Source organism: Anopheles merus, chromosome 3L, assembly GCF_017562075.2.
Source record: "Anopheles merus strain MAF chromosome 3L, AmerM5.1, whole genome shotgun sequence".
NCBI lineage: Eukaryota > Metazoa > Arthropoda > Insecta > Diptera > Culicidae > Anopheles > Anopheles merus.
This window is the reverse complement of record NC_054085.1, coordinates 32,736,421-32,761,301: the sequence shown is the minus strand read 5'-3', so window position 1 is coordinate 32,761,301 and position 24,881 is coordinate 32,736,421. Positions and strand designations below refer to the sequence as shown.

Here is a 24,881-nt window from a genome sequence, read left to right as displayed (position 1 = left end):
GATCCGATCGTTCCCAATTATAAGCATCGCAGCGGTACTTGCTACTGACCCATGGAATTCTGTCCGATTGATGTTTCCATTAATTGTCCGCCCATATGACAGAACCACCACTCTCGCTCTCTCTCTCTTTCTCTCTCTCTCTCTGCACACTCTGACCACTCTCTGCCAACAGTAGCAGAAACCAGAAAAGCAAACCAGAAATGGTTGTGGTTTACCGAAACGCCCTTACCAAAAACAAAATGAAAAAAAAAGAAGGTAACATACATTCCACACTTTGATGAAACGTTTTTCCAAATCCAGCAGCTAGCGGGAGAGAGAGAGACAGAGATGTTACTATTTAAAATACACCTTTCACTTCCGCCCAGCTGCCAGAAGTTCGCCAGATCTGATCGGATTGTAATAAACCGATTATGGGAATGTTAATCATACAGCACAACGAATCCACAAACGGAATGTACATGCTACCTACGTGTAAAGCCCCCCCACCCGATCGTTTGGTAGATGCTTTATTCCTATGCATCCCACCGATATGGAATCAACACCGCCCCGCGCACGTGTTCCGGGGTCAACGGGGTGATAATGGCGCGTTTCCATATCCTACCTTCGGCATTACAAAAGCCGGCCGGATAAGCTCTCTTCCATCACATTGCACCCAACACACACACCCAACACACTATGAACTCCAACTGATTATCATTATCAATTCCATTCTCATCCCATTAGCATCTGCCGCGACCCGCACCAGTCCCCCCTTGGCAAACCGAAAACATATGCACCTCTTTAGTCCAGCCCTGTCGATAATGATGACATGAAAGCCATCCGATGAAAACAATAACAATCTCTGGGATTTCGCACTCGCACACCACAACGAGATCAGTGGGCGCACCGGGGCAGAAGGCAAGCACGGGGCCAGTGTCCCCATGCCGTTAATAGCTGTCCCGGCTCATGTCCTGCTAGTGTGTGTGTGTGTGTGTGTGTGTGTGTGTGTGTGTGTGTGTGTGTGTGTGTGTGTGTGTGTGTGTGTGTGTGTGTGTGTGTGTGTGTGTGTGTGTGTGTGTGTGTGTGTGTGTGTGTGTGTTTGGTGGTGTGTGTGCAAGTGTTTGACTCGTACGTGACCCATGGGTGCCATTGGGGGGGAGGGTGGTGCGCTACTCTATTTGTCCTGCTGCCAGTGCCACTGACCAGAGAGGATAATCGTAATACTCATTATCCGCGGCAGGGCATCGACCACCGTCGCGCTGTTTCCGCCCAGCAGCCTCAGGTCAGCAAAAATGGACAGAAGCTTTCAAGCCACCGCAACCGTTGCAGTCATAAATGCCGGCATGCCACGACGAGGGTAAACAAGGATGTGTTCCCTCTAACCTTTCCAAAATTACGTTACAAAGATTGAGCGTTACAAATAAGCCTCGCTGCACGGGTTGCACTGGTACACTGTCTAAACGAAGCTGCCGTAATTTGACCTTAAGTTGAACTTTTTCCTTAATTGAAGCAAAGAAAATGTTACATTGCACAATTTTGTATGTCAATTACTAGGTAATGTAACACGGACTGGATGTAAAAAGGCTAAACATATTGAGCAGAATAGCCCACAATGGGTAATGTGGTAAATTGGGAGTAGTGATGTGGAGCTCTCTGGAGCATACTAACGAGTCTGATCTGTGTCTGGTTATTGGAAGAGACGATCCGACTTCTTCAAAATCGTGAACCATTAATTCCGCCCGAAGTTGGCGTCGTTTGGAGTCAGTACGCCGAAATCGGAGTCGAGTGGAATCGGAATGAACTGGAGTCGACACCTGACAACTCTGACTTGGGGTGAATCTGATTCTGACTCCGGATAACTCCGACACCGGATAACTTCAACTTGGATACCGGATGACTCCGACTAAGACTCCGAATGACTTCGATTCTAATTCTGGATGACTCCGAATCCGATTTTGAATGACCCTGGACCGCGCTAGACGGCTCCCGACGACTTATGGAAGTCGGATCGGAGAGGACTCTGGATTTTTGAACTTTACTCATTACTAATTTACCAATTTGAAGACCATTTAGATGACTGAGACGGTTTCGGTAAGACTTATCATAGTTTACAAACAATTTAGCACAACATTCTTCTCAATTTCTTCTATAAACGTCATTGGTTCAAGCCAGATCTAATAACCCTGCCGCAGCTACTTCATCGGACGGACTCACGAAAAATCTTCTTTTTTGTTGAATTCCAAAAATATATGGTCTAACCTACCTCAGAGTTATTAAATACACAACAAACCTTCTTCAAAAGGCATATTCGATCGGTGTCCTACTCTGATCATTACAACTGATTGAATCTGATTATAGTTTATTGACATTATTCAATTAGACTGTTAAAAAATAGTAAAGCAGTACTGACAATACCTATTCATATGCATTACAGTGACGTCATTTGCCAGCCTTTATAATGTAAGGTTTCTGTGCAATGTGGTGCGAGATGCAAATGATTGTGATCATAAAGAAAGCCAACAAAAACAACAACAACAACAACAACACTACAATAAAAATAAACCAATACCAAGAGCAACCCAGAATGGAAGCAGCTCAGCAGCAGCAGCAGCAAAAAACCAAAAATGCATAAATGAAACAAACAAAATGTCCCCACAGTCACCTTCCGCAAGCATCTCCCACGCGCCAGTAACATCATGGCCGGGCGCTTTATTTCATTAGCATGTAAATCGTTTAATTAATATGTTTCCTTTCGCTGGCAATTTCCATTTTGGCATACTTAAAGCCACACTCTCCCTTCCTAGCACCCTCTTCTTTTTGCATGATCGGTGGAAACTGTTGTACATTTGATGTGTGTGTGTTTTTTACCATTTCCTTTTACTTATTGTTTGAATATGTTTGCTGTTTTTGTGCTCTCTTTTATTTGATTGTTTACCTTTTTCTCCTTTTTTGCCGGTACTGATCTTTTGGCGAGTCTGACATTGCACATACGCACGCACGGGCCTGTGGTTTTAATTTCTCTCATATTGTCGCATAAATATCCGCGCTTGAAATCACTTATCTGTTTCCCATGTAAATGCGCACCTCAACGTGCGGACGGGGTTCATTGGCAGTGCGTCCACCAGGGTGCGGGCGGGCAGAAAACTGCACATTCGGAATAAATATGTTTAAACCACCAGAAGAAAAACATTTATCAATCGTTATGGGGTGTTGGGAGGGGGCGAGATAGGGGGAGAATAAAACATTTCCCCTTGTTACCGAGCCGACGCGGTTACAGGTACAGCGTTTAACGAGAATTTACCGAAGGATTGCATCGTGTCCTTTAATGTGCTGTGTGTGTTTGTCACGCGGGCAGTAGATGAGGTAGGTGTGGTAAATTATTGTCCACTCTGATTTGTGAGTGTAATTTTTGGACCATGGCGGGGGGGGGGGGGGGGGGAAAAATATTACAAAACAGTTCCCGCGAACCATTTATGCAAAACGAGTAAGCGAGGCACTCAATCGAGCGGCTTTTCGCACAGCGAATGCGCGTTTCGGAAGTTTTTAATTAAATCTTTTTATCTCAACAAATCAAACAGAAACTCTCTGTTTGTTCTGGCCGCCGGGGGGGGGGGGGGGGGGGGATAAATTATGCCGCGCGCAAGGCAGTAACCGAGCACACTTACCGTGTCGTAACACAAGCTCCAAAACAAGCTCTCCACCGGCGTAAAACTTTGTGCGCCGCTGCTCAGGTGTGTAGAGCAGCGTTTAGGACTTTCCCCCATGCCGAATGCTTTAATCACTCAACGTGACCGAATGGCGGTGGGCGAAGGAAGTAATATCCATCCACCCCACCGCCACCCACTCCATCCATCGTGGCACACATTTTTGCCAAACCCCATAAACCTAATCCTTGCCTTGGAGTGTGTGCGGAAGTGTGCCCGCGTTGGGTGTCAAACTTTGAGCCTACAAAAGCGGGCGCACAGCTGGTTGCGTTGTTTCACGCTGTTGTCCTGTACCCCCCCCCCCCCTATTCCCCTCCTCACCGCACAAACGCACTCTTGCTAAACGGCTCCTTTCTGTCAGTGGTGTCTCACTTCAATCCGCTCCTGACCGCCGCCATCGCCGCAAGTCATATCGCGACACCATCAGGTAAAACGCGAGCCGATTAGCAGAGAGTGGAGAAATGGGTGTCACATGCTGTCGCAGATTAGCACGGGGCGGAAAACGAGAAGCAATGAGATTTGAGGATTTGAGAATGGTGGGAGGTGAGGGGAAAAAACTTCCAACCCCTAAACGGCACACAAAACGCACAACGCACCGCTTCGTTTGCATAACAATCGCTAAATTAACCCGGGGGAAAAAGTGGAAAGAAAGGAAAAAAGCCGGGAGAACGAGCAAAGTTCGCACAGCACCACAATTTGTGTGCCTTTTGTTTCCCAATGGCTTTGTATCTTTGGTTTGATTTTGGTCTCAATTGAAGAGTGTTTCAATTTGAGATTGGAGCGATTTATTGTTGATGTGATTGTGATTTAATGATACAGGATAGATGATTTCAATTGGAAAGTGTTTTGTTGAATTCAAACTTTTATTTGTGTATCTTTTTGAGGTCATTCTTAAAGCTTATTTTAGATAACTTTATGCAATTGCCTTCATCTCTTCGTTATTTAAGCTTTCAATTTATCATTTGATTGATTTATTTTATGTTGGTTAATATCAATTGATAGACCATTGTGTCATTAATTATTTTTTTGACAAGAAGCTGTTTATCTGTGAACAACAGATAGAATAAAGTAGTTAGCTGTGGATCCCTTTCCGTTTTAAGTTCGTAGGCTGAAATTTCAGCCTGTCAGCTTGTTTGCATTTTCGACAGCAGTTTTCAAGCTGCTATCAAAGTGGGTTAGTACACAGGTGGGCTGATCCCAAGGTGTCTGTATTTAAAAGGCTGATTTTTATCGCTTCTACTTCTGAATGAAGATTTTAAGCATTTTTTGTGTATTCGTCAAGCTACCAGAATGCCAGTTTGAGCAAAAGTTTTCACTCGTCCTGTCAAAAAGTGACGTTTAAATTTGGATATAACATGCTATGAGACCACCTAGACTACATTCTAGATTCAACCTCCTGATCTGTTTAATTCACCTTGGGATAAATGAAAACACCACCTTTTTTTCCATTTTTCGAGCAGGTACTCGAATCTAATTCTAGCTTTGAGGCTGGAATAATCTAGACTGAAAATCGCAGGCTAGTTTTGTGTGTGGATTTGTATGCAGTGTTGACATAATTTCAGCCTCCAACTGTCAAACTATATAAAAAGAAGCTGACTAGAATCGTGAAGGGCCCCTGTGTCAGGTTTTGCAGGTCTCCTCTGGCTCCAAATCTCGAAATTATATTCATATTTCACGACATAAAGGCGTTTATTTTAATGATCTTTCGTATTGCACTTTGAAGGCCTTAGAATTACTAAGGTACGGAAATTTAGCCGCAGATGATTGCTAATTTGCGTAGAATTATGCCCCTAATGTTATCTAACCTAAAGTTAGCAGGATTTATCAGGACGAAGTTAAATAAATGACTTTCAAAAAAGTAAACATTAGCGTTTCGAGTTTTCTTCCTTCACGAGCATATCATAACGACCATAAAATCATAATTTAGATCATCACTGTGTTACTTACGCACGCACTTTACTGCGTAAAGTCAATTGCGTGCGCAAGGGTCGCCCGGAGAAGAGAAAAAACGATTGCTACGTGAAATGGAAAAGAGTAAATTGGTGGTCACCAAATAATAAATTTAAACTAACATTAAACGTTAAACCGATACGATCGCTTGGGCAGCCGGTGGTACACCCCGACGCGGGTAATTATTTTCCATTGGGCACAACAGCGAGGGACACAAGAGAAAAAAAGTTAAATCACCACTCACCACAGCCAAACACACACTTACCGGGCGCCAATTTTCACAGCCCTAACCATTTGGCGGACCATATTTATCATCAGCAGCTAGATTGAAACAGATAGCAAAGTCATAAAAATACCCCAAAAACAGGCAGTAAAGTTAATTACTTTACCAAGAAAAATGGAGCCAACAAACGGAGGAAAGAAAAGAAAAAACACAAACCAACAAACTTCCACCCGTTGTCCCATACCGGGCTCGGGGGAAACGCGGCAGTAAGTGTGTATGTGTTTGTGTACAATTTTTCATAAATATTGCAACCGAGGCTCCTCTCCTCGCTGTACTGGAGGCTGACAGTGCTCCCTACCCGGGTGTGTTACTTCTTAATTTATTCCTAATTGTAATCATACCGAAACACCGTCTTCTGTCATCCTTCCGACCACCTTCCACTAAGCCATGGTTGATCAGAGCCCGGCCTGGCACGTGCTTATAATAAAACTTCTCGCAAACCGTTCCTTCTCCCGTACCCGTAGTCGCAACCCGGCCCGACGAGTTGGGCGTCGGGGTTTTCGAAAGGCTCGAGATTTTGTCGCACACGCGCTCGTGATTGTATCGATGTCCTCGCTGCTCTGCTTATTACGCTTCTTTTCTGTAGTGTGTGTTTCTTTTTTACTTATTCTACTCTTGTGCTAAGAGGCCTTCTTATTGAGGCTCCTGCCTGGCCGTGACTTCACACGCACCCGCGTGTAACGCATATTCAAAAACACCATTCCCAATAAAGCATCCTCAAGCAAGGGAAGGTTAAGGGGAAAAAAAGAAACACTCCACCTTCATCGAAGAAGCAGCTGAACAGCTTAATTCTACTTCCAGTGCGAGAAGAAAGTGACAACGAAGTGAAAGCATAACAAAAAAAAAACACATAAGCAAACCCAGCCAGATATAAATCGGCTGCACAAATCTCAGCCTCTGAGGCGAAACAACCACACACCCTCTGTTCCATATTCTCGTCATCATCAACCATTAGCTTCCGAAGCGGGATAACCGTTGGCGCTGGCCGGAAACGGGTGTTAGCTTCCCATCCGGGATGATTTTCCCCGCTGCAACTTCTTTCCATTATCATGCTCCTTTGCCCAGCTTTGTCACACGTTACTGTGCGGGCTGGCTGTGCGTGAGAGATGGAGCAAAACTTTCCCGAATATATTGCCACACATTTGGCCCCTCCTTTAGGCCACATGTCTTCCCTCGCCTCCCCGGCACATTGCTTTGATGAATTCATTCGTTTCGCTGGGAGTCGTTTTTCACAGCAGCTTTGGTGTGGATTTGTCAGCGCCCCATTCTGAACGCCAAGCATTCTTTTTTTCCTTCTTCTCACGTCACATTTAGAATGCGCTCTAAGGTGACTAAAACACACACACACACACACACAAAGGTAAGCAAGCTCTCTTTGTGTGTTTGTGTGTCACTTTTCTTCACCATCCCCGATTCTCGTTCGCTCGTCCTAATCGTACCTAATTCCCTTTTCCAGGCTCCCGGGCTACGCATTTTATTTGCTTCCCTCATCCATCATGCACGAGAAAAATGCTGCTCTGGCTGCTTCACTACGCCACGCATAAATTGTCCCAGGAACAGCAGGGCGAGCACGCGAGCAGATCCATCTTCGTACCAAAGGTTTATCTACCTTCAACGCTTTCATTCAAACGCAACAGCACAACAGAGGAAGAACGAGCACAACAGCAGCAACAAAATACACACGATAAGACATACAAACACATATACACTCGGGATTCTTCCCTCAAAGTGATGCTGAGTTTTGACAAAAAAAAAGACGCGAGACGCGATAGCAAGCGCGCCCAAATTCCTGTTCCACGTGGTTTCTCGGGCGTGCTACCCCGTCGTCGACGAGGGCAACGACGATGAACCTCTGATAACGAGGGAGAAATGAAGCGATCGCTGTACGGCGTTGCGACGGCGAACATTCATCAAGAAAATGTCACCGTCACCGTGTGTCTCGTACTCGTACACCGTCGTCCTTGTTGTTGGGGGCAAATTGTGCGAGAGGTGTAAGAAGGCATAAATATTAACACACCAACACACATACACATACCGTGGTGGAATGTACAGGGTACGCAACGGGCTGTGGTAGACTGGGCGGGACCCGCGTCCAGATGGTACGCGTCGCGTGTGCCGCAATAAGGATAATTCGTCTTCTAGTTGGAGAGCGCCACAGCAGCGCTACGTGCGAGCTTGCGAAGAATGCAGCATGCTTCGCACGACAAGATGCAAAGGAGGTGCAAAGCGTTTCCCTTTTTTGGGAGGGGGAACTCTTTTTTTAAGCTCACTTAAGTTTTGTATAACAATCTTGTACGCGGAAGATAGCAGCTTAGCGGGAAGGATTCCGGCTCGCTCGTTTGAGACTTTTCCAACGGCTCGAGCTTTTTCGGTGTGATAGTGTGATGAAATTTTGTAAATTTTAAGTCTTGCTTTTTGGTGCGTATGCACGAGACGGTTACATTTGCTCAGGCATGCGCCGGGGCAATGTGTTTTTGGAGGGAGGAAATTATTATTATTCATCGGGTGAGATAAAGTCAAATTAATTACCGCTTGTGCTTAACATTACAGTGCATCTCATATGAATAATCTCATTTTTACAGAGAAATTCTTAAAGTTCTTTTAATAGTGGCGTTTTCGACTCTGTTGTTAGGCATAAGAACAATTTAAACGAATAATTTAAGCTTATACTGGAAGAACCAGATGCTCTTCAATTGCTTCTGATCGTAGGAAGCTTTGTGGCTCTATGGCAACGCAGTCGATGGGCGTCTCTAAAGTTGTGGGTTCAAACCTAAAACCTGGAATTAATCACGGATTCACGTTTTTTTTTATAGTTTAACTAACCAGTTTTCTGAATAAAAACAATTTTAAATCACACTGTATTCATTCGTAAACTATACCGAAAATCTATCACCAAACAATACCGAAAAACTCATAAACATCATCATGCTTACAATCATTATCAAAATCACTTGATTTAATCGTTAAATATAATGCCACTCGCGCTCGGAAAGTAATCCGATTCGAAAACACAGCTGCTTTTATTTCCGAGTAAATCTTAAATCTATTTCCCAATTTAATTTCAATATCCCAACCCCCAACCGTCTCATCATCTACCAACCAGAAAACCATGACCGCGCTCTCGGTGCTGCATTTTTGACCCCTTTCAGGCTTGAGGTTATTCTCGTTACATTAACTTTACCAACTCCACCTGCACCATCCCCCCTCTAACCAGTGTGTTAGCAGGGTTTGCAATTTTACGACCTTGGCAAAGGTAACTCGACAGTCGAACGAGCAAAAGGATGGGGACCTGAAACCAAAGAAACCAACCACCACTCCGCATCCAACAGCGCGAGCTTTTAAACTACAGTAATGAAAACTAGAACGTAAGTAACGACGACGCCAAACGGAAATAAATAGATGCCGGAAAACCCCGTAAATTATGTTTCCAAATTTATGCAAATTATAATATTCGCCAGCATTTCCGAACGCAGGACCCGAAGTTAAGTGAAACTCACGGGTGGAGTGAGTGGGGCCGCGAGGAAAAGCGTGACGCTCTTTATGGGGTATAGCAGGAAGCATTGCTCAATGTAACAGTACGGTTTCATGTTTTTTTTCTTTAGTCTCTCTTTCTTACTCTCTTCTACTGAAAAAAAGGGAGGATATAATCGTTGCTTTTGCTACGGAGCGGAAGATTCGAGCAGTGGATCAAAAGTGAATTCGAGCAAAACGAATTAGAGTGCGCGATAAAGTGCTGTTGAAAAGTTTCATCTTCTCATCGTACGGCTCACGGAGTAGCAGTGGAGAAGGAGAAGAGCGATCCCGCATAACATACTGCTGCTGCACACACTTAGATACATGGCGAGTCCATTCTCTCTTTATCTCTCTATCTCTCGTGATTTACTTTCGCAGTGATGGCTACACACACTGTAGCCCACCTTTTATTCAGACAATTGCAATGAGTGATTTAATGCACTCCTCCATGAATCTCGAGCGTCGCTTGGGAAGGGTTGATACACTTTAAACTCTTTATTAACACCTTTAAATAAGCTCCAACGCGCCAGCATTCTTCATGCCGGTGTGATGCGGGAAAAGGAATACTTTCGCATAGCTTGTTCACACCTTTACCACACAGAAACTCTCTCGCTGAACAGCGCGAGGAACCGGTGTGAAGATAATAAAATAGGTGTATGAATAAAAGGAAAAAAACTGGGAATATTTGAACCACGATAAGCATCATAATTATCGCGTTGATCGCCACCATAAGAGAGGCTGTTCTTTTTTTTCCCCTCTCCATCCGCACAAATAATGCAAACAGAGGGGAGTAAAAACGATACAAACGAGAAGCTTTTTTCTGGCGCTTTCAGTTTTCACACACCACGGAAGCAGCAAACACTCCCACGGTGCACACACTTTTGGTGCGCCGTCGTGCCCTTTTCTACGCCACGCATCGCGCGTTCTCGCAAACGGAGCGTATGACGTGCGCTGGTGGCATTTATTTATCGTCGTTAGGATTCATATAAAATTAATTAAACCTGCTGCCCCTGCCTGCATTATTTATTGCACTGGACGAGTGTGATATTTGCACCTCATCACCACCGCAAAACGTTCGCTCCCGGGGGCGTCCCAGAAAAGTTGACAATGTACAAACGAAACCAGAACAAGCTGAACAAAAAAACCCCTGCCAAAAGATAATACAGCTCCCCGTTGCGAGAGAAGGAACTGGGGGCTTTTTTATTGTTATAATACACACCACCAACACCCCCCTGCACTATACCGCACGATCGCCATCGTCATCATCAGTCGATGGGGTCTCGATGAGATGCAATGACGAGAGATATGGTTGGAAGCTCCAAACAAGGACAGCAACCGAAAGAGGGGACCAAATTGTGTCCTAAAAAATCCTAAAACCATCCACGGACACAGTGAAACCATCAACTTTATGATCCGTGTGAGGTAGATTTGCTCCCTGGTGGGGTGTGAAGGGTAGGATGTTTTTATCCTTCCCTTCCCCCACCGTTTCCTTTCCTTCTTTCGTTATCATTCCTGCTCTTTTTGCGTTCCCCCTTCCATTTAACCCATCACTCGTAGCCATTTTACTGGTTTGTTTTTATGTTCATCTCCTGGATTTCATGTCCGGTCCCTTTCGGTCGGATTGTATCCAGTTTTTTTTGTTGCTGTTGGTTCGTTTTCATTTTTGGACACCACTTTGGACACTGCCCTGCCCTGTGTCACCCTGTGGAAAATCCAGTTTACCCTTCGCTACGCTACAGTGATCTACCACACACATACACACTTTCAAGGGCTTAGCAGTTGTGCTAATCCACCCACACCCGGAGGGCGGCAGGGGAGCGCCACATGGATGCAACAATTTTTATGCTGACAACACTTGGTCACACACTTTATTACAAAGTGTTCGGCTGGGATTGGAACCGAGCCGGTGGAAAAGCTGGGTACAAAAAAAACGAAAAGAAAACGTAGACCACTGAAACGGTCAGCAGCTTCCCATGCGGAAGCTTTTATTGCCCCGAACCTGACTACGCACACTTTTAACAGCTTCACCACACACACACACACACACCCGTACACAGCCAAGCAGCCACGTAGTGTGTGATATTTTGCAAACAGTTGTAAACAACAAAAAAACAGAAAAAAAGATCATCCCCCCTTTGTGGTTCTTTTTTTTTCAAACGCAACACAATTTTTACTATTTTTCTGTGTCACCCTTCTGAAGGGATGATCTAGTGGCCATATATTCCCTCTACAAGGCGCGCCCGTCCCGGATGACCATTAACAGCTTGCATATCGTCGGTGGTCGTTCTGTGGCCGCCTGGTGGTGGTGGTGGTGCGGGTGAAGGTGAAAATAAACTAGTTACAAGATTGATGGTGCACTGCGCGCTGCACGGGTGTAATGCATTCGACGTGTCGCAGACAGAGAGATAGAGAGAAAAATAAAGGGAGCGGGAACGAGTTTCGGCAATGGGTTTCAAATGAAGAACTAAAAGTGTGTAATAGATTGACTGTAATGTTCAATCGATGTGGAGTTTTCTCTCTTTCTTTTTCGAAGTATTCCAATAAAATGGAATTTTGCATCGCTATTTGACTCTACAGTTACTGATATATAGCCATTTTTAGTTATAGACGTCAACGATCCGCTCGCTTTGCTTATTTTGGAAGTTCATTATTTACTAAATTTATTGTAGGCTTTCGAGACTTAATTCAATACCACACAGCCGGATAAAGTCAAATCCTTGCTGCGGGGAGACGGTCCATTCTGGGCTTGAACTCATGACGGGCTTGTTTTTCAGTCGCTCGAGTTGACGACTGTACCACGGGGCCACCACCGAAGCTGAGTCATAACATCGTATTATTACAATACCCCAAACAAAGAAATTAATTGTTTGTCAGTTTTTAACGAGAAAGATTTATTTTTTAAAGATTATCCATACATTTAAAATTTTCATTATCACTAATGGTTTGCTTCACTTGTTGGTCTCAATTTAACCTGTACTTCAGTTTACTTATGATTATTTTTCCACCCTTTCTAACTCAGGAAAACAAAAATGTAGAAACATTGTTTTAAAGCGTCCGTCCTTCTGCGGAGCGTTTTCAACCTCAACTCATTCAACCCATTCGACCGAACTCAGTTTTATTCCTTCAGTTTGAACCATGAATATTTTTCTTTTCTTTGTCGCTGGGTCAGAACCCTTTCGAAACGCTCATCATCATTTTATCGTTTTGCGTTAAGTGGGCGAATTAACCCAACAGTGAAAGCGGCGCGACCAAAGCAACATAACACCAGAGTCCGCCCGGAATTGCAAAAATTGGTATGAAAAGTGACAGAAATGCAACATTTTGTAAAGATGATTCAATAAAATAAAACAAAAAGTGTCTAAAATAAACCGAAAACTGTAAGTACTATCAGTATGAACTGAGAAACCAACCATAACGGATAAGTATGAACGTTGAAAAGCAAAACAGCGTGCTCGTTAAATACACACAAAGAAGGGGGAAATAATACTGTAAAAAAAAGTTACTGCGCACGTAATGCGATACTCAAACGCTAACCGAACTGGATTGCAATTAAATTTAAAGAAGAAAAGCACAACAGTGTACAGATCGAGGAAAAGCCAAACGGAACGAAGCAAATCCCGAGAACAGGGAGCAAGGAGCATGAATCATGAAAAATTATCAACCTACCACGTTGACACGACAGAGGCGATAGAAACGAAAACGAAAACTCGATCCACAATGTCCTCCTTCCGAGGACAGAGAGTTCAGTGTACTGAAAGTTAAAAACAGCAAGCGCTGCAATCGTCGTTGCAGGGCAAGCGAGTAATTAAAAACCAAAACACTACAAATGAGCAATGACAAGGAGGACTGAAGACCGAAGCGTGGAAAAGGGGGGGGGGGGGAGGGGAAACAAAACAGCGCCATAACTCTCGGCGCGTGTTGACACGGAAACAAGCTGGACGGAAAGCCCCATCCCCTTGGCGTTGCTGTCCAGTTGGAATACTGCTAGATTTTCGCTCACTGTTCGAAGTGTGCGGCGCCGTATTGAATAACGCACAGAGACAACGAAAAAAGTTTCCTCAATCCGAACGAAGCGCTAAAGCTAAAGTATCTGTGACTGTGTCCCAGTTTTCTTTTTTTTTTTTCTTTTTTTGAGATGACATTTGTTCGTTACCCGGCAGCTGAACTTTCGGTTTGACATTACGCTCCCTAATTCAATTGCACTTTCTTTCGTCACAGTGGACACGCTCTGGTGAAAAGTTTCGATTCGATTGCAATAGAGTTCAGTGTAAAACTTAACCGGTTTGTTTTTTTCTTCAGCAAAACCAGCTTCTTGTTTTACTCCCCTCTCCCATCTCTCCCCTCGGTGCAATCGGGGCGAAATAATCGAGTACAATTAAGAACAAACCGGGCAAACTAATCCTACCCGCCCAATCTCTAAAGCGTGTCCCGTAGAGCGTTCGAAGTTGGTTTTGGAGTAATGAATCTTCTCGTCGTGAAAATGTTTGTTTTGTTGGTTCTTTGTTCAGTACGGACAAAGAAAAAAAAACAGTTTGAACAACATTTCAGAAGAATAAACTCAACCACCCCCAATCCAAACGGGGGGAAGGTACGTCAATCAATCGTACAGACTGCCGCCGCTCGACGGGCAAACGAAAAAGCAAAAAAAAAACCCAGAACGAGAAGATATCTAATTCCACTCTAATCCATCTTCGATTCGGGCCGACGCATCGCCGAACCGGATGTTCTTTCGGTTGGAAAATCTCATCGAACAAGGTCGGGCTTTGGCGTGTGAACAAAAACAAACAAAAACGAAATGGTTCCTCTTGCAGTTATTTGGTCTTGAACATTCTTTCCACACAACTTTCTGCCACTGCAAATGAACCCTTACTTCGGTTGGTGTATAATAAAGCACTTTCTCTCGCTTGGGCATGCCGCCTTTTGGCTAAACTTTGTGCCGAAATCAACACTTTTGCAGACCCACCAGAAAAAAAAGCTTTCTTCCCCCTTTTTTTGCTTCCCCAAACCCCAAAGACCTTTTACTGCAGGAGCAGGAGAACACGGCAGACAGTGGAAGCATCCTTTTGGCCGCGGTTTTATTCCTATTGACACCCAACACAATTGCAACAAATAAAAAAATCCTTCACCTTCTAACTGGAAGCTTCCTTATCAATGATTTCTTATCAGACTAAAAGGGAGAAAGGGAACATCGGTTTTATTTACTGTGAAAATCGCGTTTCCGTCAAATGTGCGTTATCACGTGCACGGTGGTATGGTGCTACCGACGCTTTCTCCTCTTCCTTATCAAAGTGTGCCATTTCAGTGTACCGTTCCGCTTTTGCTTCTTTGTCTCTTTATTTTATTCCAATTCTGCAACCCAGCTTCCCTGTGCCCACCCCTTTCCCGTTCAGCCTCACGGTACGATCCAGCTGCGTAATCCTTCGTTCGTAGCAACGGATGTAACGGTAGGATTTTCACGGAAACCCGCACGGACATCCGATCAGGGCCGTGAACCGTGCTCTTCAACCGTGCGGCTTGCTGCTCGTCGATGACGCGGAACTAAGAGATCGGTGGCACGATACGGGTTTCCGGCTATCCGTGATGGGAGGGCATGTACAAATATACAAGCCACCGAACAGAGCACTCTGGGCAAAAGGAATTTGGTGCTGTACATTCTGACGATCCGCTGAGTGCGTGCGGAAACTGTCCAGCTCGAAGGCGAATAGATAGGCCCGCTTCCCATCAACCCAAGAGGAGCTTACAACGGCTGCACGAAGCACGCAACTACGCAACAAACGCAAAAAAAACGGTTGCCTATAAAACAAATTGTGATAAGAGGCCCTCATATCCCCCTTCCCGAAGGACCGAAAAGTACTTCGGATTGGAAAGGGAAATTCGGAACGAGAGTGGTTGATAATGTTGATAAAGTGCGTATTTTTGAGGAATTCTGCTTCGACTTCTCTCGGCCCATTTTCCAAGAAATCTTGAGAACGTTGGTAGGTACTATCCTCAAACACGCACATACTTCCGCCTTCCGGGTGCGTCCTAGGGACTGCCTGCTGGTGGTCGTCCCCGGAGTTCTCGGAGGGCCGAGATTCGAAGGCGTTGTGATGTGAGTGTGTGTGTGTCCAGGGAATGGAAGGCACAATTTATCGTCCAACCTTTTTCACGAACCACGAGATGCGACGTGTTTCAAGCCGAAGTGGATGGGATTGAATCTCCGCCCGCGAAGAAGAAATCCCGACCCGCTACCCGTGGGTGAAGGGACTCTGAATTTCTGAATTCTCTGACCGTACATGGAGCCTGCCAGCCCGCAGCCAGCCTCAGCTTCTACGATGGGCAAGACGCGGTCCGCCAAAATCCAAACCTCACAAAACAAACACATCCAGCGCCCGAGAGAAAGAGACGGCCACGGACGACGGAAATAAGATTGATGATGGGAACGGCCGGGAACAGAACCAACGCACGTTTGCACCGCTTACGTGCGTGTGCGTCGCATTTCCACATGGGCAGGAGCGCTACTGCTACCAACACGCACCTTGAAGGCCCGACGAAAGCGGGCTCCCAGCCAGGGGTGGAATAAAAATGGAAAAATATTCCGCACACTGGCGGAAAATTTATATCGTACAAATGTAAATGTTGCCTGCGTTATGCGAAGGGGTCGTGCAGCGGTTGCCGCTATGGTGGTGGTGGTGGCCGTTTTTCTCACCCAACCAAGGCGAGCCGCAGGCCGCTGATTCGCATCACCCTCGGTGGAGGGGAGATTGCGAACAGGAAACAGGAACGGTCTGCAGCGGCGTGCTGGGGAACTAATTTTTCACCTTGTACTTCAAAACCCCGAGCACCGCGCGCGCGCGCGCCCCTTCGTGAGTCCGGGACTGCCCTTAATCATTTTCCCGAACCATGGAGCAAGCAAGTAAACCACCCACCGGGCCCGCCGGCCGGCCACCCACCGGGGAAGGCTGCCCCCGACTGGCAGTAATGGCTTTAATTTTGCCACTAAACGGCGCCTCGTTTGTTGGTGTAAGAGCCCGGGGGAGAGAGCGCGAGCTTGTTTGTTTAACCATCAACTCGGCCAGAAAGCCCACGCGCTCTTGTAACGACTGGGGCGGCGACAGAGGCGCCTGAGGGAGGAAGTGGGACATTTTCGGCGGTGTGACCAGTACACGGTCGTTTCCGGTGTATTTCCCGATAAATGTTTCACCGTTTGGGCGTTTTTTTATGCGGGTGTTATGGGGCAGCTTATATGGATGTGTGTGTGTGTGCTAAGGTACATCGGACGGTTAACGATGGGTGAAGATTGACCTTTGACCTGACATTTTCACTTCATGGCGTATGGACGTACAGTGCAGGCAACAGTGAAGTCAAACAAACCCGTAATGTTATCCCTTTTTTGTGGCTTTTTGAGCATTATTTCACAAACAAGACAAACGTTCACGGTTCAAACGCGTCGTTTGTCTTGGAGCAAAGAATAAAATGAGTTCCTGCGTTCTTGATGCATCACTTAACTGAACACAAAAATAAGCAAATATCAAAAAGTGCATGAGCACTTGTGATGTACTGCTTCATATTATTTGTATGATTTTTTTACGAAAATGTCAATCAAAATCAACCACTTTGGGGATATTTGTTTAAATGTTGCTGTTTTAAATGCCATTGTTTTACTCGACTTTCTTTAAGTAAAGTTGATTAACAGTTGTATACACCCTTTTTGACTATTCTCATTATGTTCGTTATCTACTTACATTTGTCTTCAGAAAAAATAATCTTTTTTTTAACACTCTTGAATACTTGATCGCTTTCATGTAATATCTTATTTGTTTTAAAATATTACTTTCTATGAAAGAAAACTCAGCAAAAGCTCAAAAGCCATCCATACACTGCCAACATCCGTGCCTGACTTCTTTCGTTCCGCAGCAAAAAAAAAAAAACGACCTACCCTGCTCCATATGCTACACCAAAACGTGGATTAACATATTAAAACCGTACCGACTGACTGCTGGCACGAGCTGACCTCTTTCAACTTCCATCCCTCACCTACCACCGCGCCCTTCCAAGCATATTTCATTTTAATTTGTGTGCCGTCGTGGTTTTCGCTATTTGAATTAATTTGTTCAACACCGTTGAAACGACAAAAAATTGCAACGTTTGTCCCCCTCCCCCCGCTTCCCAACGGCACCGGGGGGAGGGCACCAACAGAGGATGGAATTACAGTGAGTGGCAGTGGCCCTGTCGAATGAATACTTTATTGCGAATTTACATCTGCATTCTACCTACGGCGGAGGAACAGGGGGCACACACTGAGGCATTGGGCAATATTTTACCCAATGTATGGTTTTGATGTGTGCCGAATTAAGGCTCGCTTGTTACTCGATGAGGGGTTATTATAATTATTACTCGTTTCATTTATTGATCCCGCGTGCAGCTTACCGTCGGTGACACACCCGTTTAAACGTCAAAAATGGCAAATAAAAAATAAAGTACGGTCATGTCCGGGGGTGTTCCCTTTTCCACCACGAAACAATCACCGACTGGGTCGAGCTTTTCATTATTTCTCGGCGTCTGTTCTCGGGAAGATTATTTTTTGCCATGTACGCGCGTGTGTGTCAGTGTGTTTAAACATAGGATGAGCTGCCAGCTCGCGTGGACAAAATTGTAATTGCTTTAGTTCGGGTGGAGGCCGCCGCCCCACAATGGAAATTACTCCTCTCCACACAACAACAAAAAACTGATCGAAAAGCGAATGCTCCCATGGCGCCTCTTTTCCCACACAAATATCGCCATGAAGCGTGTTGTGGGCCGAGTTTTCCGATAAAATAGTAAAACATTCACACATGAAAAAAGGGCACGGAAACACACACACACACATCGAAATACCAAAATCGAGCAGCAAAGCGGTAGAGTGAAGCATTATAATAATTTAAACTTTTACCTTCACCACTTCCTTCGTTCGCTGCGTTGGTCATTTTACCCTGTTCTCGATTTTCTTTTCCCACACAGTTTTCCAAACAGCAAACACAAAAACAACAAAATACAAAACTGCAATTGCAATAAATGCACACTGGGTGTGCACACGGCCGCGCTTAAGTGAGCAAAATAAAACACGGACACAAACGGTTCCGCCACACAGACACACCGCGATCGAAGGACTCGCACAGACACAGCAACAAAACCGAGAGAAAAACCGAAAGCGCAACTTACCACCAACCATTGCCGCTGCAATTATGCCCCCATTCCGTCCCGCTAAAGTATGCCCGGGACCGATTGAAAGCGGATTGCTTTCGCGTGTTGATTGTTATATTTGTTTTCCCAGAGCGGAGTGGAGCCACGAGCGGCGCGCTTGTTGGTTGGTGTGGCCCAAAAGCCCCAAGTTGCAGCCCATTTCCGCGGGTCCCCGAGTGGGCATCAGCGGGTGTGCAGCTTCAGCCACTTCATAAAATCAATTTCCGATTTTATAAATACAGAAATTAATTCCATCAATAATTGATTAACACACTCGCAACCGGTTTGCCATCGCAAACCCGACCGACCGTGCGTTTCGCAAGCGCAAATCGCAATGAACTGGCTCTGCTAGTGGTGGTGGTGTATGGTTGTGTGATTATTGTGCGTGTTTCTTTTCCCTCCATTCCCCAGGCCCCCAACACTCAGGCACATTGAAATTTATGGTTTAACACCACCACAGAAAATAGTGCACAGAATAATGCATAACACCATGATGGCAGGATGGATGGCAAGGACAAAGGGACAAAAGGGGGGCTGAGAGAGCTGATGGACCCTGTTGGACCCCGTAGTAGTGCACTCGCTACAAGGCAGCTTATTAATGGTTCCGGGAGTGAGTTGAGTGACTTGCACACCCGTACACAACACATTGTGCACAATTTTTCACAAGTGGACGTTGTTTGCGCTGTCAGCTTTGGTACTTTTTTAATGATGATGAAACACTTACGAAAGCGAATGATTTGTTTGTGCTTGTGGTTGACTCGCCTGTGCTCTTATGTTTGCATGCATGTAATATGTTTGAGCATGGTTGACATTTTGAAATGATTTATCTTGGAATAATTCCATTTTTATGAGTTAAAAGTGTTTACGAATGCATTATGATCCATCTCGTTTCTCTTTTTATGTACAATTTACTGTTCAACGTCAGGACTGGACTTATAGTGGTGAACGTAAACGCTTGCTCTAGTGCGCCACAGAACGTCAGTTCGATTCCAACAAGGATTTGGGTTGGAGTTAATCTTACGGACCATGATACTTTTACTGTCTTAAAGGGATAACACAAATGTACTGATATCCACGGTAAATGCATATTTAAAAAAGAGCACAATAAGTCATCTTCAGTTTCCCTTTCTCACGCCGCGCGCCTCTTCGCTAATTTGTCGTGTACAATATTGCAAAACTCTCCTCAGCCCATAAATTACTCTTTTTTTTCTTCCTCTAAACTCCTCACAATCTCTCGCTCGCTGCTCGAAACTCCACGACACACAAAACGAATTCAATTTCATCTTCTGCAGCACGACAAATGTCTCCTCCCCTGCTCCCCTATCAAATGGTTAAAAAATGCATTTGTTCCAGGCGAACCAATAAAACAAAAACCCTCCAAGTGCAATTGACGTGTTGATAATTGTCACTTGCCATCGAGCCGGCGACCCGGCCATAGCGGAACGCGCGTCCCCCCCAAGACCGTTAGTGTGTATATTGGTGCGCATAAAAATAAATAAAACTGTGGCGCGCTCTCTCCAGCCTCAAAACCGTCTGCTGTATGTGGTGCCAACGTGTCCGTGAATGGAAAGAACGGGGCGTCAAACGGTGGGCGGACAGCAGCAAGCCTGCACTGTTAGCTGGCTGACGAAAATTAACAGACAACCAACAACGGTCACCGAGAACGAGAGCACTATGATGCCACTTTCCGCACAGCGAAATGGAGCGAAAGGCGCCCTTCGTTCGGTGCGGTGTTTCGCATTTCGCTTTTTGGAAGTTGTTTATTTTTTCTTTCCTTTTTTTTGAGCGGCACCACGCTGGCCGAATAAAATAAAATAGAAATATGACCCCGTGCTCTGTCGAGTTCCGTGTCCGGGCGCGTGCACGAGAGAGAGAGAGAGAGAGAGAGAGAGAGAGAGAGAGACAGGGCGCATCGCATCCCATCACCCTTCGTCCTTACAATATTCCGGATTGAAATGGAATAAGAGACCGGACCGGAGAATGGAAAGAGAGCCAAAGCGAAAGATAAAATTGAGTTTGTGTGTGTGTGTGTATGCGTTGGGCGCAAAAAGGAAACACTCTTCCAAACAAACATTCGTACGGATACGGAAAACTGTTTCGGGTTCACAGGAAAAGGCAGAGAAAAAAAACAACTAAAGCTCGATACCGAAACAAACCCGGCCTCGAAAAGAGCCCACATTGCCACCCCCAGCGAGATCGGAAATAGAAATGGAGGAGAGTAAAAACGAACACACACGCACGCACATTCTCCTGACCCAATGAAAAATGTATCAAAAGACAGGGGGAAAGTTTCCAGCGATGGAAAATGGAGGCAGAACCGAGAAAAAAAGGTCGAGTAACATAAAAATGGGACTACTCTATCGCACTCGTGTCTCGGTAGGTGCGGAATAGGGGCGATTGCTCCCCTTCTGGATGGAAAATGGGCCCGAACGGCTGGAGGGAACGTGAACGAACTGTTCAAGGGACATACAACACAGGCGGAAAAGCATAATCATGTGGCGCATGAAGAGCATGAGAGGAGAGGAAAAATATACAACAGTGTTTCACTCACTTTTAGTTGCGTTACGTGGTCCTGCTTCCGTTTTTTTCCCGGGTCCTTCTGCGTCCCGAGAGATGAAGGGCGATGATGGCAATGATGATGCTGGGACGTTGTTGTGGTGCTGGCGTTGACCCTGCTACCTCGGGAAGCGCTGCAACCAGCCACCCGGTGGTAGCACTGGTTGCTGGTTGAGTCACGTTGCCCATCCAAACCGCAACATCATTCTCGAATGACCGAAATCTCCCCTACTCCCGGCATTCCCGGGTAGCCCCCAAAATCAGGACGCTACATCCACACACAGAGGGACGTGTGGTGTTTGTGTACCAGAAGTTTGTTGCTGCTGCTGCTTTTGACACGCTTCCCAGTACAGCAAAAGCATGGGCGCCTCTCAACCCGATCGGGGCGGCTTACGGCTTCCCCTTTCAAGCCTCGGAGCCCCGGAGCATCCTCGCTTGTACGAGCACGAGTGCTAGAGGACGGTGGCAGGTGGGCCATAAATTCTGGAGGCTACTCGCCAGCACTTCGAGCCTTCCTCACGTGAGGTCTGGTGAAAGCGTCCAAAGCGCGCCGAGGCTATGCCCGAGGCTTCGAGTGCCGTGTGGCAACATTCCTGCTGCTGCTGGAGCGCCATCGTCGGGACTCGTCGGGCGCTCGTCATCGTGCCGGGTGTGCTGGTGCTGTTGTTTTGGGGGCGTTTTTTTTTTTGGGGTTTCGTCCCGTTGGTTGCTTCCTATTTTGTTTGCTCAGTTAACCGTTTGTTTTAATTGGGAGCGAGGAATGGCTGGGCTGCCAACCTTTTTACACACACTAAATTTAATGCGCACGACAGCGAGAGAGAGGGAGAGTGGGAGAGCGTGCGATAAAGAGGATCGGGTTTGTCCAATTTGGTGTTGCTAAGGGAGTGGAAAGTTTACGCGATTGAAACGCGAACACAACCGATTGCACTTTAGCGTCTAGGTTAAGCTGGTACGCTTGTTCCCGTGTTGGCGGAATTGTCTAACGTATTGGAGTGGAATTTTCCTTGGAATGTATCGTTAGGTTAGGTTGCAGCTTTAAGCTCTCAATTGTTTGCAGTTTATGGTGCCTTTAAACGTTGCTTATTGGAACTTTAATGTCTAAGCGAACTGCAAGACAAACTGTCTTATACTATCAACTACTTGTCCTAGGATCTAAGGCTAACACACTTCTCTTCTACCTCACTGAAGCTCACTCTAATCAAACCTAAAGCAAAAGGCTCTGGTGTAACTGTCTTTGCTGCTGCTGCTACTGCTGCTCCTGTTAGCACTGGAAAGCACAACCACTCCTGACTGGGCCAGGCCAATGACTAAATTTGCAGTTGCCAACTCCAGCAGGACCCAGCCGACGACGGACGGCTACTGCTGCTGCTGCTCGAGCACAGGATCCCGGTCACGCTTTACTTGCCTGCCTTGTACGCACCACCGCGCACTAACACACGCGCACCACCAACAGCGAGGCCCCAAACGAGAAGACCGGTCCGAGTGGTTGCTGGCCGTCCTGTCCCGCCCTACCCCTTCACCGACCGACCGGGCGTGGAATGCAATCCGCACGCGCTTCCTTCCGTCGGGTCGGGACCCGAACACTACCCGAAGCGTACCCGGATATGCACCGGACCCCGAAGGACTTTTCACCTCCACCCAACACACGCACACACACTCGACTCGATACCGCACCACACCCAAACCGACTCCAACCTCCCTCCAACCTACCGGGAACGGGACGAAACCGAACCGTTCGTACAGTGTCCTTTTTTGCACAAAAAACGGGATTGTTCGCACTTGAAAGGAGAAGAACGACTGTACATACAGACACTCCACTCACCGCAGCGCTCAGCGATGGTCTGACCATGTAGCAGCAGCAGCAACCGCGTGAAGGGATGCTCTCCCAGCGCAGATGAGTGTTCGGGTTTGTCCGCTACGACCCGGGGACTTCGTGTTCTCACGCAAGACTGCCGAGTGGAGGCCGAACTGCTGCTGCTACAATGCACACACACGCACAGAAAGAAGAGAATGCTTCTCTGTCGTTTGGAGGGTCGGATTTCATGCTAGGCCGATAATGATGATAACGGGAGTGAAATTCCTCAACAACGAAGCGGAGCGTGCACGCACCACCACGGTGGGACAAATCGATACCATAGCGCGGGTGACGTATATTTTGTTTATAAACAATCACACAATATGTTTAGGTATTAATACTGTTCTCCTTAATGTTCAACGTGAGTGTAGAAATTAATTAATTTAGAAATAAATTACTAGACAAGAACAATGAACAGAACAATCGTACCTCGTTTAGTCTGTGTGAAGGAGCCTGAAGTAAGAAACAGCACTTCCTTGATCGTTTGATTTAAATATAATAATAAGCTCGAAGAACATGGATGGCTCCATGGTCTCAAGGTAAGGTCTAAAGTTGCTACTCAGCAAGACGGTAGTTCGATTCTAGCATGGCACAGAGGGTAATTTATAAAGACCAAATCAAAAATTCTTTTCAAGGACAAAATAGGTTGTATTGTACATAAAAGAAGAAACATAAGCTAATGCGACAAACTATAAAAATATAAAAGCGTCAAAACCTTATCAAGTAATTTGTGAAAAATAATAGAGCTGAAACTATATTAAAATGAGCTTTAATCATTCCCAATCAATTACTACTTCTAAACGTTGCCTTCTAGCTCTAATCTCACAACTTATTTTTTGATCAATTGTGCACAACTTCTTTCCTACTGTGCGCACGCACTTCTTTCATTTTTCGAAACCCTCGCCGGATCTCACTCACCCAGCACTCACTCATGCAAGCACGATAGCGTATTTGCTCTCCACTGCATTCTCATCGCTCACTAAACGAGTATCTCGTTCAAGTGGCTGGTTGGGTGATGGTGGGAAGCTTTCCGCGTCTGTATGTATGTACACAGGTTTTCCCCACCTGTCAGCTGATTTTGCGACAAAGCTTTCCGAACGCCACACGTCGCTGTATTGGACTTGGTGTACGATTCCAGACAAAGAAACATACACCCATGTAAACATGTGAGGGGAAATGTTTTGGTGAGCATACTGGGATCGAGTTCGTATCCTTTATTCACCACTCGTGAAGGTGAGCTTTCACCACGGGCAAGCCGCAGGGAACATTTTGGTTAATTGTTTTACTATTTAGTTTGGAATTTTTATAATAATTATGTTTGTTTTAAATTTATTTAAGGTTTATTTAAGTAATTTGTTGTACATTGTGTACAAGGAATATTATTGTATTGTAAAGCATGACTATTATTTAATTAAATTACATTACCACACGAAAAAATTGCCCTGAAGCTTTCGCTCTAATTCCAAAATCGCACACAAATCTTCACACCCGCACCGGCATGAACATGCGGTTACAGCGACAAAAACGCTCGCTGACATACCTTCCCCTCACCTCAACTCCCCAAGTTCACAACGCCGATGAAAAGTTGCTGTTATGAATAGCGTTCTAGCCGTCAGCATTTAGCACCGAACACGATGTAACCGAAAGACACTGAACATTCGCTTCAGTGCACGTTTAGAGCGCGAACAGATAAGCGCGAGCACACTACTCCACACGCAAAGACAGCGAAAAGTCAGAGCAAAAATTGGAATGGAATGACGTATGCAAAAAAAAAAACAAAACGCACACACACACACACTCGAAACATGTTCGTTCGCGAAGTACGGCGCAGGGAGGAAGT

The 24,881-nt window shown here is 45.7% G+C and overlaps 1 protein-coding gene and 1 long non-coding RNA gene across 4 annotated transcripts in view; both read right to left on the bottom strand.

The window, feature by feature from the left end:
- LOC121598743 overlaps positions 1–23,145 on the bottom strand; it is a 104,243-nt gene extending 81,098 nt beyond the window's left edge. Inside the window, exon 1 of the long non-coding RNA XR_006005613.1 lies at positions 21,182–23,145. This is a non-coding gene — a long non-coding RNA (uncharacterized LOC121598743). The remainder of the gene's footprint in view (positions 1–21,181) is intronic.
- The window catches only part of LOC121598740 (matrix metalloproteinase-2), a 264,445-nt gene that overhangs the window by 150,085 nt on the left and 89,479 nt on the right, over positions 1–24,881 (bottom strand). The window lies entirely within an intron of this gene.